Source organism: Sycon ciliatum, chromosome 4 (assembly GCF_964019385.1).
Source record: "Sycon ciliatum chromosome 4, ocSycCili1.1, whole genome shotgun sequence".
Lineage (NCBI taxonomy): Eukaryota > Metazoa > Porifera > Calcarea > Leucosolenida > Sycettidae > Sycon > Sycon ciliatum.
In genome coordinates this window covers 11,128,867-11,145,572 of record NC_088646.1, presented here as the reverse complement: position 1 = coordinate 11,145,572, position 16,706 = coordinate 11,128,867, and the positions used below count along the sequence as shown (strand labels likewise).

Sequence of the window (16,706 nt, the reverse complement as noted above, 5' to 3'; positions counted from 1 at the left end):
TCTCCTTATAATATCTTCATGTACGACGTTATACATGTACATACAACCATGGAACTACATTTATGGCTGTTGCCACAACTCAGTGGTCTGCTAGGCAGGATCACAAACACGGTAACGCTAATAGTTCAAGTCATACTTCAAAATAATAAGCCCCCCCCCCCCCCCCCCAAATCACACCTACCCTCCTCCATGCAGTTGTGTTTTGCACTGTGAGGTTTTGCCTCGCAATTTAAAATAATTACGGTATGTTAGAGTACTGGTACATGTACACGTAAAATGTGAACAGACTTTTCCGACGGACACACGCTATCACAATCATGCGCCTACAATATGGATGGAATGGATGGCGGTGGTTTTTGTTGTGCTTCTACAGTTCTACTTCTGCTGTCAGTGTCAATCGTCCAACATAATAATCTAGGCTAATCCATTTTTGTACCTTTCTAATTCCTACAAAAACATGGCTCACATTGCATACGTATCTAATATTGACTGAGTATACGAGGTCAATATAGGAAATAAAAGCCGAGTAAAAGACCGAGTTGAAGCCGTGGTCTTTTACGAGGTTTTTTATTTCCTATACTGACCAAGTACGAAGTCAATATTAGATTTATCACGACTAACCAAAGCATGTGTTCAATCGCTAAAAAGGAGTCACATATAAGCGGTCAATATAGCCCTAAGGAGTGAAATATGCAGGAATATTTGACTGCTTAGGTATGGCAAAAATCTATGGGAGTCAATACTAAGGGAGTGATAAAAATACAATCATGCACATGTCTGAATGCTGGTTGTAGAATGTAGTCTAGTACGGCCAGTACAGTAGTCACACACTATGCTCACGGAACAGCCGCGTATCGCGCCAAAGGTCACCCCCGTTCCTTTCCATCGACCAGTGCACAAGTATGAACAAACAGGTGAGCAACAAAACTACCACATTACGGTATTGCTATCTTGGGTGGAAATCTCATGCGCTTGGCTCGATTTTTGTTTTTGGAGTCTCTATAGACTTTAGAAAGAATCGAGGGAGTCTCCATCAAATAATAGCTTTTGAAGAAGGGGAAGTAGCCGAAAAGATCAGACAAACCTTGGAGGCTTCTTCACGGTGAAAGTATGCAGTTGAGAATCCGTGATGGCTCCTTGTACATGATGATGTGCTTCACTCGACCCTTCACGTATAAAACATGATTATGACGGCGTAGGTTGGGCACTGAAAAACGCATATGCATGTGCACAGCTTTCGCCAGTTTCCAGCCGAGAGCGGGTAGCGTTTTACAAGAATACAGTACAAGTATAATCATGATAATTATTATAATCCTACACACACTCCCGGCTGTACATGTCATGTACGTATCTAATATTGACTGAGTAGATCTACGAGGTCAATAGGAAATAAAAGCCGAGTAAAAGACCGAGGCGAAGCCGAGTAAAAGACCGAGGCGAAGCCGAGGTCTTTTACGAGGTTTTTATTTCCTATACTGAACAAGTACGAAGTCAATATTAGATTTATCACGACAAACAGTCCGTATTTCAAATTCCAGAACGATAACCTCATGAATCCCGGTTTTATGATTGCACAACCGTTGCACCACCACCAGTGCACCTACTCATGCAGTGACAATGCTGCACTAGGCACCGTTCAACTGCGCAACCCCTAAGCAGTCAAATATAAGCAGTCAATAGCCCTAAGGAGTGAAATATGCAGGAATATTTGACTGCTTAGGTATGGCAAAAATCTATGCGAGTCAATACTAAGCCAGTGATAAATGATTGGATGTCTTCGTCAGTTTACAGTTACACCCTCACTGGCGCGAAATCCTCTGATGTGCGAACCAGGGAGTTGCTTTCACGGCTCACGACATCCTGGTGGGAACTGTCAAGTAGACCTACCCTGTAGAATCCACGAAGATACTGAGTCGTGAAAGGGCCTTCACCTTGCTCGCGACTCTGGCCCTGTAGATTTACTGGCTGTGTCCTGGGCTCCCCGGGCTGAAGTCTCCATTTCAGGTTCCAAGCAAGCAACATTCGAGCCACGACACTTCCCGCTCATCTTCTGTCCAGTTTTGTCGTGTAAAGAAAACTTTGCTACATTGTTGTCGATATGGTTTCACAACGAGCTCATACTTTTCCATATTGTCCTCCCAGAAAGAACGGGTAAGTGTATTTTGTAGGGAAGGTCCTGTCGATAATGTTGACTACTAGTAGTTGAAAGCTATCCGTTGCATTTTTTCCTTGCGTTCGCTTGATATGGCTCCATGTCTGCACTTACCCTCGGAAACAGGGATTTTCGGCTAGTATTTTTAGTTTTTACCATGCTTTCTCTTTGTGTTTTGTTCTTGAACACGTGCACAGGAGAAATTTCCGTGCGGGCGAATGTGTCCTGCTTCTGTTCCGGGAATAACACCACTAGCATATCGTCCACAAGGCTTGACGGCAGCCGGAGGAGCACTATTTCGCAAGATACTTTGAGGTGGTCAGAAGACACACGCCATGCTGCTCGGGTGAAGAACAGCCGACTCAACGTGCATGTGTGCCTTGGGCGTGCTGCAACAGCACGACCCGAATCACTTCCCAAATTTATAAACCCGTGCTCGAAGACGAAAACTGGCGACGCTAAACACCGGGTCCCCACATTCCCTCATTTTCCTGATGAGTGATGGATGTTCAGGTGCATGTCACCTTGACCTCCTTGGCCTGTTGCAGAGCCAGTACATACAATCATCATGTCATGTAAAGTCTGTAATACGGACTCTGCACAGTCACTGGCTGAGAGAGCGAGAGAGCGGAGAGGTCCAGTGGTCCAAGCGCATCAATATCACGTTTCGGCTGTTTGTCACAAGACATCACAGGGGAGAAAGCCTCAGAAAGGTCAGTGTTACTCTCTCAACTCAAGATTGCTGTCAAGAGCGAAGCTACGTGTACATGTGTGTGAGGGGGGGGGGGGGGGCTCTTTTGACTTTGTGATTAGGTTATCAGCAGTAAGGCAGCTAGCTGTGTGTGTCTCTACTGCTGTGTGACTGTCCAACTAATTACTTTCCCGCTAGCACTAGCTAGCCTTGCTATTCATCCTCCTGTTTGCCAAGTACTCCGCATGAATAGACAATAATTACACAATCATTGAATGCGGCATGGCCTCCCATTGTGCCTGAAGAGTTTGCCGAACTGAGAGAATGGTGCCTGGCATATGGCCTAGTAGCGGGTTATGGAATGGTCCAGTCCTGTGTGACTTCGAGTTGGTATTCCGTCTTCACGCTGCCCGTGCCCAGGAATGTACTGCTGGAAGTCACGAGACTGAAATGGTGCACTTGATCGAGTCGTCGTTGAGAGTACTCAGTATGTGGCAAGGAAGTGCTGCTGATCTGGTGCGTGGACTACACAGTCACTGCCTACATTGTACAGTAGTCAGTATGTCTACGTAAGTAATAATATTCTAGTGGTGGTGATTTGAAGATTGAGTCCTGGTGCCTAATGTCTACAACCTAGGGCCACAGTTCCTAGAATATCCCACACATGTCCAGTGAGTGGTGAGCAGTGAGGTGAAGGGATCAACAAGATCAATGTTGTACTTTTAAAATATACTTCTAAATCCAGCATCAGGTCAGTTGAATAATGTCACCCATGGTGAATGTGTTCAGCAACTTCTCCCCTGTTAGCCTGCCCTTTGGGCCTGCATCATTATCTGTGTGTGTGTGAGCTGGTATGCCCCAATGCACTGGGAAAGACCACTGCCCATGTTGCATTCAATGTATGTCTCAACTCCTTTGACTGTAGGCAATGGAACATCTATCTGCTTGAACATGGGGAAAATAGGAGCATGACTTAATTGAGTGAGGAGGCCTTGTCACGGCTTGTGTGCGAAAAGAGCCTCCAGGCCAATATGAGCACCTTATCAAACTGTTTGCTTAGTCCAGTGATGGATATGTCATGTAAATCCATTGTACTATTCAATCTAAAGACATGGCTATTGTTGTCAATGACTTGTGGGCACCCTAGAGCTCAGTAAAACATTGTAACCTAGAGCTCAGTAAAACATTGTAACCTAGAGCTCAGTAAAACATTGTAACCTAGAGCTCAGTAAAACATAGTGTAACAGATAGCGGGATGTACATGACTGTACAGTCATGTATGGCCTCCATCCAATCATTATCCGGGATTATGATCGGATTATGCCGAACACCATCAGTCAGTATGGGTATGATAGGAAATAGGACGAATTGAAACATTCATTCAAGCAATCATGCCATACCAGTCTCTTGTTCAGTGGTGCTCCATGTCTAGAGCCCTAGAGGTGTGTGTCCTCAAAGAGCTCAAGAAGTACAATGTATTAGAGCTGTGGTACTTGGTAGTTTCATGAGCTTGGAGGAGATTGTACGTTGCTCCCTGCGTGGGAGTCCGCGCTTTTCCTGCGACTTGAATTCTCACTTGACTGACTCGCGACTGCCATCCAGAGGACACGAGAAGTCCATCGAGCCTTCCACTGGGCAAACCTGCAAGAAAGCACCACTCCCTGCTCAATACACAGTGTTCCAGGGAATTCACCCCTCATCAGTTGAGCTTGAGTAGGCTGAAGAAGATTGTGTCTGAAGAACACCACATACAGGAGATGTACACATAGGAGATGTGCACATAGGAGATGTACACATAGGAGATGTACACATAGGAGATGTACACATAGGAGATAGGAGATGTACACATAGGAGATGTACACATAGGAGATGTACATGTATAATGTAAAACGGTGACGTGTTACTTTGTGGGACCACGGAATTTTTTTCGGTCACAGTGGGGGGGTGTAAAAAATTCTGCTGGGGTTTACATTGTATAAGCGAGGTCCGAACACTAAACCGCTGTTAGAATATTCTGGTGTTGGCTTTCAGCATGGCGTAACACAATGGCATTTTCTAGGAAGCTACATGTACATGTATTTTGGCACGACCACTATACCAGCTTGGTTGTAATCTGTGCCTACACAGCTTGCACTCCCCCCCCCCCCCCTACACACACACACACACACACACACACACACACACACACACACACACACACACACACACACACAGTGGTGACTTACATTCTGCACACATTACCCCCCCCCCCCCCCCCCACACACACACACATGACCGTCCTCTTCAATTCAGTGCCTGAATGCTCTAGCTAAAGTGTTTCTTGACATGATCAAGTGTTCCAGGTAGGGTGAGATTGTTTTCATCATCTACAGACAATGATGTATAGCTGTAATGTACTATACAGCCTACCCAGGGCATCAGTGAATGCAGACAGTCACAGTAAAACCTGCCTAAGACGACCACTCAAGGCACCTTCAAAACGTCCTTCCCTTGCACAGGTGGTCTCCTTATCCAGGGCCATTTGACTGGGAATACTAGTAGTAGCTTCACTTCATTGGTCCTGGTTACAGGGTGATCTTCTTGGACAGGTGGTCGCCTTATCCAGTGGTCGCCGTGACAGGTTTTACTCTAGGCACATACCTACATGTACATGTACATGTAGGTATGTGCAGTGAGCCCCTGGCCCTGTCAATGCAGTCCCTGATGACAGATTACACTGGGGATTTCTAGTGTCTAGAATTACATGTACATAGATATACATGCCAGTGTGTGACTGGTACATACATATACATGCCAGTGTGTGACTGGTACATGTATGGTGGCAGTGCATTATGTCCTAGAAGTGTTGTGTACATTGAAATCCGTTGTATCTGTAGCATACCTACATGTACATGTAGGAACAGTGGCAAGACGTGGAATATGTTCTACTGTCCATGATGATTGTCCTACCCCCCCCCCCCCCCCCCCCCCCCATGTCAATAGGGTACCTTGGGCTTGGGAAGAATGTGAATGTACTATGACAACGTGATCAGGGAATATCAATTCTGTTGTCCATGAATTCAGTGATTGTGTTGCAAAAGTGCTCTCTAGTTTCTAGTCTTTTGTCTGAATGCTATTGATTGCTAGGACTGTGAGGGGCGTTCCATCATCTCTTCTTGAGGCCTGCATCCACGGTGTCCCCAGTCCACCCCTTCTGACAACCGTGTGTCCGTTTTTTCCCACATGTACTTGTACTTGGCTGGCTCCTCATCAATATCACATACACCGGGCATGGCATGCTGCAAAGTGCAGCCTGGGATCAGACCCATGAAACACTGTTATGTAGAACTAGGTTCTCACCCCTCCTCCTAGATCTTTCAGCCTGGTATCTGGCCTGGTAGTAATAATGTGCCTGCCCAGGGAACAGTTTGAAGCACTTGGATGAAGGCAGAACATGCACATGCATACTCTGGTGTTCTGCACCGGCAAAGGGTGCACTAGTAGTGACAGCCTGGCAGGAAGTACTACCTCGGCTCGAGACTTGTACAATCAGTCATAATAATTATACTTCAAAGTCACCTGACTAGGGGTGTACTGGGTGACCTTGCATGAGATCTACAACACTCTGCATCATGGTCTGTTTACTGAGACTATACCTACAATGTGGTAGAACTACTTGTAGAAGAATGACTAAAACCTGGGGGTGGGCAGGGGCTAGACGGCCTTCTAGGCGCCTTGTACTTTAAAGTGATGCATGTACAGTCATGTATTTAGTGCAGTCCACTGGGACCTAAGTCCTTCACTGGGAGTGCATGGAAGGTCACATGGCTGGGAAAATCAAACCTTCCCTAGGAAGCTCTATTTGGCTGATAAATTGCTCTCCAATGGTATCATTTGGGACAACTGGATAAAACCTATCACAAATAATTAATGACCTCATTACCTATTATGTTGAAACTGAGATAGAGTTCATTCTTCTGCCAACCCATTGTAACCTATGGACCTCCCTAGCTTGGACATCCGCAGAATGGTCGGAGCACTCTGCTTTCTGTACAAGCTCCACTTTTCAACTGGCCCAGACATGCTTCTCACCCTTCTTCCACCCCGAGCGACCAACACATCACGCCATAGCCGACGTACACAAAAGCATCCCTCACACCAGTTTCAGCTCACTTCCACTCTTCCGCCCAGAGCACGGAATGATGTCCTTCCGTCCTTCCCTGACGCTGTTGTGGAGGTCTGGAACCAGCTCCCGCAGTGCGTTCTGCTGAACCAGCCAACAAGGAAAGGACTGCAGACATTCAAAGAAAAGGTCAACGCCCACCTGCGCCTTACCCGCTGGGAGTGGGCAACGGACAGGCTATGAATCAAAGAAAAAAGACGAAAAAAAGCTCTAACTGCCCACCTGCGCCTTACCCGCTGGGAGTGGGCAACGGACAGGCTATGAATCAAAGAAAAAAGACGAAAAAAAGCTCTAACTCAGTTCCCTCCTCCATTCACTTCGTTGACTCTCTGATAACTTTTTATTGTGCATACTTTTCCCCGTAATCCCCAGTTATCTACCCCCCCCCCCCCCCCTGCATATTTTCTGTAATCTTTTGTTTTTGTGGAGCGCTTGGGTTGCAATGAAGCCGAGACCCTATGGTCGGTCAAGCTGCCCCTGCCTCTCCCCCACTCCTGCCATTCCATATGTCTCATCGCTGACTTGCTGCTTTGTGCCGTCAAATGGTGTGTGTTTTTTTTGTAAAAAAGAAAAGAAAAAAGGTACATGTAGGTAGGTAGGTAGGTAGGCATTAAAGGTAGGTAGGTGCCACATTCACCAAAATTGTTGTGCAGCATCTGGTGCTCTAGATCTTGGCTGCTGACTTTGGACAGCAGGATAATTCCTGAGCCATGTAGGAATCTGAGAAGATTGCTTCAAGTATATCAGTTTTAGAGGAAAGAATGTCCGGCTCTCTTCATTGCACCATATCGATCTACATGTGATTATGGGACGAAAGGAGCAGGAGTCATGAAGTGATTTGACTTTGTGACAAGTGTATTGCATGGTTGCATTCCAAGTAAAAGTTACACCATGCCACTGTACTGGACCATTGAATGGGATAGGCTGGCGAGTTATTGCAGGGATGGAATGTGTCAGGACTCAGGACCAGTCCAGACCGGTCATCAATGTATCTTTTAACTACTTCAAGTAGAAGAAGAGAAGATTCGAGAGATGGCATTCCTCAGATGTTTTAACATGGGGTCACTGTTGCTGGACAACTTCTTCTACTTGTCAAGGCAGGATTCACCTCTGTGGCAGCGAGTACTCATGCGACATAGGATGCGATACCTGGTTTGATGGAAGCCAGTTCAAACTAGAAAGGTATGGCCGCTTCTGCAGCTAACTGTTGGCTGCTTCGCTTTGCTGACTTTGAGGCGAGCTCTGAGCACCGCTTGGCTTTGCTTTGCTGGCTAAAGTTATCTTTGCCTTTGAAAGGCAACCCCTAAGTGCACTGTCCTCGAAGGAAGCCAGTTCCATCAGACGATAGTGTGCTTGCCTGTATTGATGTACGGCGTTCCTGGAGCCTTTTCTTCAGAGCTGGCCTTGCCTCAGATTCCACGCTAACCCAGCTGTTCCGGCACATGACCATATTTAGGATTTTTCTGGTACTGGTCAGGAAGGTGAAAATCCTAAATATGGTCATGTGCCGGGCAGTACGAAGTGAATGTGGAATGTGTGGGCCAACAAAAGAAAAGATGGAAAGCAAAGATTGGAATCGCTAACGATGAAGTGGTAATGGGCAAGCCTAGCTGCAGTGACCCAGTGCATCATGTATTCCTATTCTCATTGTAGCACCGTCGTCCTGTAGCCACTCTCATGAATTGTTCTATCAATACAATCATGAAATATGACAAAATGAGTACCTGAAAAGAGGACCATTCTCTCTCACTCTCTCTTTCTCTCTCTCTCTCACTCTCTCTCACTCTCTCGCTCTCTCTCTCTCTCTCTCTCTCTCTCTCTCTCTCTCTCTCTCTCTCTCTCTCTCTCTCTCTCTCTCTCTCTCTCTCTCTCTCTCTCTCTCTCTCTCTCTCTCTCTCTCTCTCTCTCTCTCTCTCTCTCTCTCTCTCTCTCTCTCGTGTTTGTGTGTACTGTAGGTGTGTACAGCAACGTGTAGGAAAGCTGGTCGGGTTGTGTTGGTCAGTATGCACCTCGACCGGCAGTGGTATTGTGATACTCACTAGGGTATACATTAGTGGTGTGCACGGGTAGTCGGGCACCCGTGAGGACCTCGGGTAGACGGGTACAGAATAGTACCCGAAAACCCAAAGTCGCAGATGACATCATGTACAGTGCACGTGTACAAATTCATGTAATACTCCGCATGTCTACCCAGTGTATGTCTACCCAGTGTCTACCCAGTGTGTAAGGGAAGGGGTGCATTGCGGTGTTACTATGGAATGGATCGGGTACCCGTGCTACCCGTGGAAAACAACCCGAACCCGATGCCTGTAGAAAATGCTACCCGACTCAGCCCTAGTAGTCATGTACATAATACACAGCACGGGTAGAACGTTACATGCATATCCCTAGTAGCGACTAACTAGCCCTGATTGCCCTCGTTCTGTGTATATCCCTACTGTGTATATCCCTAATGATTGAATAACGTACACATAGCCGGTATGCTAGGGTTGGATCCCCCCTCCCCTCCCCCCCCCCCTCCCCCAACACCACAGCTACCTGAAATATGTTCATTCATCACCTTCACTTGCTGAACAACCTCGCACCCTGCTTTGCAGCAGCAGTGCTCAGTGTTTCGGGTGTTTCTTCCGGTCGTGGGATATAATTAATGTGGGCTGTGTTGTTCGAAACGACCCATTTCAAGAGGGATATTATCTGACATGAGGGCAAGACTGAATGTTGATTACATTGATTACTGCTATGGACAAGGACAGGCATGGCAGTACCAACATAATTCTTATCTTAGGTTGAACTCGGATGGTGAGCCTTCCAAGTTGGAAGGCTGTTGGTTTGCGCCTTGGAGAAGTGTTGTAGTTAGGTGGCAGGTCGCTGAATGCCGGTCTCAGTATTCCTTGTCAGTGTTGTGCCATTTTGTCGCACTCGCTGGCTGTATATGATCTGGTTACGTTGGTGGACAGTTAGTCATAACTCGTAACATTTTGTCCTTCTCCTTCAGTCTTATCTCAGGTGTTTGGGATGGGACACCCTTCAAGCAAGACACCCTTCAAGCAAATGCTTGATGTCGCATGGGATGCAAGGAATGTGGTCTCTAGAATGCCGCGTGTACACTGTTGTAGTGTTGGTGGTTACACTGTTCGTGTTACTATTGATTGATTTGCATGAGACTGGTTCGGATATTGCACCTAACATACCAGCCCTGACATTTTTTAAATATTGCAGTAGGACCCAGAGATTTCCTTTTTCAGAGCTGTCACAGTGAATTTTTGGCTGGGCATGACAAGCCGGTGACACTGTTCAATGGAATTCCTTGAGACTCCAGAATTGCATGAATAGCAGTCAAAGTAGGTCGGGTCAGTGAGGTTATTTTTACGCATCCATGCGTGATCATGCACACGGGGAGATAGTGAAGCTCAGATAAAACCAGTGCAGTGGAAGAACAGATTGCGGATCACCTCACCATGGTCACCTCCCCTTACCCCAATGTTTGTGCATTTATTATTAGATATGCGGCACACTGTTGCTGCTGCGGTCATAGTGGCACATTAGATTAGGTGACTCTTTTCCCGGTCTAATGAGTAGTCATTTTACAGGTTCTAATGTATTGAATTATTGTCAGAGTCATCCTACTAATGCCAGTTTTGGGCTGGTATGTGTCTATGGAAGCCAGCAGCCCTTGGGAGCATGTGACACGGCCTATGGGTGTAAATAACTTAGTTGAATCTGCCTTTGTTTACAAAGGTGGAATAGAATGTGCATCGTCAGTCTCTGGTCTGAGTCTGGGCATGATCTTGGTGTTTATGGCCCAGATGGTGTCCGTTTGTGCACTGATTCACTAGATCTGGTGGAATCCTATGCTGTTGATTCCTTACTGTGTGACTGAGTAGTTGGTGTCACACTGGCCGACTGCTGGGGGCCCTGTCACATGATGGTCTGATGATGTGCCTGCTCAGGCATGGCTGGGTCATCATGCGGGCGTGCACAGTGCAAGCTAGTGAGAGCCACACCTGATTGACTGATGGTGGTGACTGTGTCCAGTTCAAGTACATCATAGTCTATGCTGTTTATATTTTCATCCAACATGATCATATGAGACTAAGTGTTACTACATAATTGCAATAAGCTACCCAGCTGCATTGCTGCATGCTGCTAACAACTGCATCATGACCTTTGCCCAGCTAGTGCCGGGCTCTCTCCAAACATCCCGGCCTGGTATGCCCCAGTTCAGTGATGCATGTCCAGTTTCACCCTGGTGTCATACTTGCAGGTAATAAATTATTTAATTAGCTGGCATACCATCACTGCATTAGCCCTGATGGTCCTCTGCCACTTGATAACAATGATCATCTGATGATAGTCACACACACAGTGATGGGGTCAGCCTCCTAACCCAGCATGACTTTGTATCTGGCTGTCCCTGACCAGTTTGGCAATTATCCTGCCGGCTACGGGGTCATATTAGGGGAAAGTGAGATCAAAGATGTTCCCCAGTGGCAACTGCTGCTGTTCTAACATAAAATTAATGCACATGCTTGGTAATTTAGTTACACTTATATTCTCTGGCCCTTGAGCACTACCAGTACCCCCCCCCCCCCCCCCCCACTACACTACTGTGCTCAAGTAGAGTGAAGGCTTATCCACCCCAAACTGGCACCATGGTGTGGACTGTATAGTCTTGTATTCTTCCAAGTTTGTTGTGTTGCATTGGGAGTATCATGTTGTTGAAAACGTGGACAATCCACGGAGTTTCTTCTTCAAAACACGGTTAGGTACTTGGCTGCCATGTCGATAGAAAACAACTGTTCATGCACAAACGAGTCCACCATGAAACTGAAAGGAAACAAATTGACCATGGAGGACAAGGTGCACTGAGTTTTAAGGTTTTGGTTCCCCAGTGCCACTGAGCTTTTCCCTTCATGTCACAATTCTACCCATACAATCATACATGTACATGTGTGCTCTCTTGCTAGAAATCACAGGGAAATGTCTATTTCAAAAACAGTCACTTTGTATAGCTTCAGTCTAGTTGTACTAGCATGTCAATCATACATGCACGTGTCCTACAAGTACAGTCATGTACACAACACACCGTACATGCATGCCGCATTCACTAAGCATGAACCACACTGCCAGGCCTAGGGGGTGATCTCATCCTGGTGGTAATACTAGTACTCATTGTGCCTTGCTATGCGCATGCCGCCATTGTACAGGTGATCAGTCAGTTAATCACCGTTGCTACAGCAGGCACAGTAAACATTGTCTACGGCGTACAGCTGATTGGCTGGACGGTGGACAAGCCTAACACCCATAATATTCAGCATCAACTTGATCAAGGCAGACTGTACACTATGACTCCGTGCCCCGCTGCGTCACTCTAAGACTACATGTGCATGCATGGTGAGTACTCCGCTTCTGCTGTCTTTGAATGTACAAGATAAATCACCAGTTCATCAGCAAATAGTATTCATGTACTGATAGGAGAAAGGACCAATACGAGCTGAGCCAAGCTAAAAGGTGGCGTAGTGGAAAACTTCTTTTTTCATGCCAAAGTGCTATCTACCTTTCAACTTCTATCATGGAAAATTTGGTGCCTTTGTTCACCCGCACATGTTGTCCAGGCGTCAGGGGCCCAGCCTCCCTGCCCATCCGACCCGCCACACACAACAACAAAACAGAACTAAAGTTTTACATAATTATTTGACAAGACGGAGATGGACAAACAAGAAGACCGGACACGACGAGGTAAACTGGAAACTGAAGTGAAGAAAAAGACAAACATCAAGGCAGCAAATGAGCATGCGCGCAAACAAAACACAACGCATGACAATGACGTAACCGTTCCTTGGTTCACATGCACATGCAACCGAAACAGTCTAACAGAGTCAAAAAGAGAACGCAAAACAAGACAAAATAAACCAAGGGACTACAACAAAATGAGCTATGAAAAGTCTTTCTTTCTAATAGAACCGATACGCAACAGTGCCATCTGAAATGTGTATGTGCCATAAAGAAGCATATATTGCGCACATGTACAAGCATGGCATGCTGCAACCACAGAGCAGTCTCAGCACAAGAAAGGAGCAAACACTCTTGTGGCATTCTGCTAAGAAAAAATGCTTTTATGGCTGAAGATGAGCCATCTTGTTCAGCTTCGAAACATTGCGGCCGTTTGCTGTATGCATATGCCTGGCGCATAGGTGAGTGTTCATGCCAATTATTATTATTATTATTATTATTATTCTCGTATCCGTTCCCAAGGGGAACTCACGACAATGGAGTGAAAAAACATAAACAAAAATAAAAACATGGTGATGTGGAGATAATAGTGTTGCATACATCGAGTACAAAATAATACAGATACAATCAGTGCTTCGGATGCCTGTATACCCTGATAGTAGTGAGCACAAGCACCGTCCACACACGTAAGACAGTCCATATGTTTATGTGATGGCTGAGCAGATGTTGCCCCATCTCGTTCAATCGGCCGCAAAGTCCCGGATGTTTAGGTGTCGATTCGTCTTCAGTGCAACTGCAGTTAGCTTGCAGTCTCGCTGAAGGGTGGTTACCAGGCAGGACCGAGGCTCCCTTCCTGTGTTTAGTTGTTTCCTCTGCAGTTAGGTATGCCATCATTGCTTGGTTCCCTGGTGTGCCGATTGGTTGGCGTAGAATGTGCCCGAGTAACCGCCATCTAGCTCGCTTCGCAATTCCAGATATTGGCTCGGTGTTGGTGAGCTTATACAGATCGTTTGTGATGATTTTCGGATAAAGGATGCCAAGCATGTGACGAAGCTGCTCTTGATGGCTCTTGTCGAAGGAGTCTTCCAGTGCCTTTGACAAGCCTGCGCAGCCAATGTTGTACGTAAGAATCGGGAGGCCGTATGCGTTGTACAGCCTCATCATGGTGTTAGTTGTTAGGTGCTGTCGCCGGAGCCAAATCTCTTTCATGCGCCCAAATGCCACTGCGGAAAGGCTAATTCGCCGTGCTACATCATAGCATGATCCATACAAGGAGCCAAGTGTCTTTACCGTTCTCCAAGGCTCCTGTCCACGAATAACGGACTGGTGTGCTACTGCTGACTGTGCCGTTGGTTCTAGCAATATTCTGATCCATTCTGTTTTTGTAACGTTAACTTTTAAATCCCATGTGTTGAAGGTGCTCTCCGCAAGCAACAGAAGCTGGTGAAGATAGGCTTTGGACGTTGAAATAAAAGCTACGTCATCAGCCGAAGTTGTTTCTGCCGGTAGGTGTTCATCTGCAGCTGGTCTCGGTGGCAGGACTGAACGAAGGTCACGCAGAGCGGCTTCGAGGTAAACTGTAAATAGGACCTGCGAAAGGCCATCTCCTTGAGGAATGCATTTCGTTGTTGGAAAGGCAGATGATTTTGCTGATTCCACCCTGACCTCAAGAGTGGTGTTTGGTGTTTGACATGAGGTACCGAATGATGCGTAGCTCATCATCAGTTGCAATCTGTCCGCTGCTCAGCACACTCAGTAGCTTGTTTCTGTTCACAGTGTCAAATGCTTTACTGAAATCAAGGCCAAGAACATGAATTTCAGTGTCAAATCTTTCCACAAGAGACGAAAATTACCTCTTGCACCAGACTACGTCTGCCGTCGACCTGTTGCAGCGAAAGCCAGACTGTCCTGGTGACAGAAATTTCTCCACTCCCGGTTGGATTCTATTCAAGATGATAAGAGAGAGGCTCTTCCTGAGTGAGGTTAGCAAAATGATCGGACGGAGGTTAGCAGGAGGACCTTTCGGTTTGCGAGGTTTCTGCAGCGGGATGAGAGTGCCTTCGCCGACTTCGATTCTTCGATGATTTTCAAATAAGTTATTAAGCATTGCTGATATGAGATTGGCTATTGTTGGTCCGCTGTACTTTAGAAGCTCTCCTGGTAGCTCATCAGGACCACATGCATGTCCATTCTTTAGGCATTTTAGAGCGCGAGTGACTTCGGCCAATATTCATGCCAATAGCCCGCACATGCCAATAGCCCGCACATATCCACATGAACAACTTCCATGTAATTATTGCCAACCGACTGACACCTGCAGAACGGAGTGCAGCTGAATAGATAAACTTGTCGAAGTTCAGATGTGTACAATCAGAAGGCGGGGCATACATGTAGTTCCTCAAGGTACGAAAGATGTGATGATGCTACAAATCATAGGAACAGATGAGAAAACAAAATACGATTCTTCCAACAGAATGCCTGATATCAATGACACTAAGGATATGATGACCTGCCCAAACTCCAAAATAAAACAAGGCCACAAAGTGGAGATGAAGCTTAGCAGGCGTGCAAGCAATACAACAAGAACGAGCACTGGTATCCTAATTAGAAGATCCAAGAAAGAAGAAGTACCGTATCTGCGCTATGCATCTCATGCCATTTCATCTCGCAACACAAATGTGCACATCCTTCAATGATGTTGTGACCATATTTCCGCTGCCCTGGGAAACGCTGCATCTTACCAAGACAACCCGGCGTACTCTCTCTAATCACCTGTGCCAGCATGAGTTTATCCTTTGATGTAGCTCCTTGCCAAGCGGTTACGTGACATCGTCCATGTCGACGTATCCTAGAATACATATCGAACCTTTCCTAAGACGTGCACCTGGAGCTGTACATTCAGGTTGGATTTTCAGCTCATGTAGAGCAAGTGTACGTCTGGCCAGCTTGCTCAATCCAACCACCGTTTCGTAGGCTCACTTTCACCTACTACCGTACAGAGAAAGGTACGCAGACGAACCCCCGTCTTAGAAGGTACAGTCCTGTGGCTGGCTGCGGTGGCGTGCCTTGGACGGCTCGGAAGTAGCACCGCCAGTCTCGGCCAACAGTGCTCCCAAGTGTCAGGTTGGTGAATAGTTGACTGCAAGACCGTTTGCTACCGTCGCTGCTGCTTCTGAGTTCACTTGTTTAGTCGACTCAGCATCCTGGACTGCTCTGGTCTGCCAGTCAAGCTGGACATACCGGGATACAATGCTGTCCGCATGAATCCAATCCAAGTCACAACAATTATCGGAATAAAAACTATGCACAGCAGGATGATAAGGATCCTCCTCTTCAGGTTCATTTCCAACAGAGTTGGTCAATGTGGTACCATTCTCAAGTAATCAGCAAGCAAGCAAGACAAAGTAAGAATGACTTCAGTGCGTTTGAAAAGTCCAACTGCACTTGTACCTCCGTCCAACCGACTGCACATCGCTAACAAGCTGCTGATTCTTTGCCCTTCCTCATCCATGTCGTTCTCCTTCTCTGGCATGGACAGTTCTAGAAGGTGCCACATGATGATGTGCTAGCGGGTAGAGTCAATGCATCACTCCATTGTGTGTCACTATTTCCTTGAAATGAGGAAGGTTTGAAAAATTGGAATCCAGTACGCCACGTCGGGGAATGGTAGCCGAAACAAAGTGAAACCATATCCGTCGCAGTATGAGCCAAATCACAAGGAGAATGATAGTTGGAAGGCTTGTTAGACGTCTCCCCATAGCTGTACCAGCCGCTCAAATCGTGACCACGGTGATACACACAGTCACTATGAACAAGAGTACATGACACCCAGAGTGTGCAGCTCTGGTGGGTTGGTATCACGATGAAATTCTGGGATAGTATCGATTTAGTGATGTAGTGGGTGCAAGCAGGATTCAAGCAGATCTCTTTCTGCACGGCTGCATGCAGCTCAGTTGTACGCACTACGC

At 46.5% G+C, this 16,706-nt stretch overlaps 1 long non-coding RNA gene across 3 annotated transcripts; it reads left to right on the top strand.

The window, feature by feature from the left end:
* The first annotated feature begins 1,654 nt into the window (after positions 1–1,654).
* On the top strand, positions 1,655–11,581 carry LOC135814456 (uncharacterized). Of its 3 annotated transcripts, none has more exons than XR_010553191.1 (4): positions 1,655–2,151; positions 2,350–2,865; positions 3,264–3,412; positions 10,001–11,581. It is a non-coding gene; the product is annotated as an uncharacterized LOC135814456 (long non-coding RNA). The 3 variants fall into 3 exon arrangements; XR_010553192.1 differs by lacking the exon at positions 10,001–11,581 and adding an exon at positions 8,961–9,468; XR_010553190.1 differs by lacking the exon at positions 10,001–11,581 and having other exon boundaries at positions 3,264–4,166.
* The last annotated feature ends 5,125 nt before the right edge of the window (positions 11,582–16,706 follow it).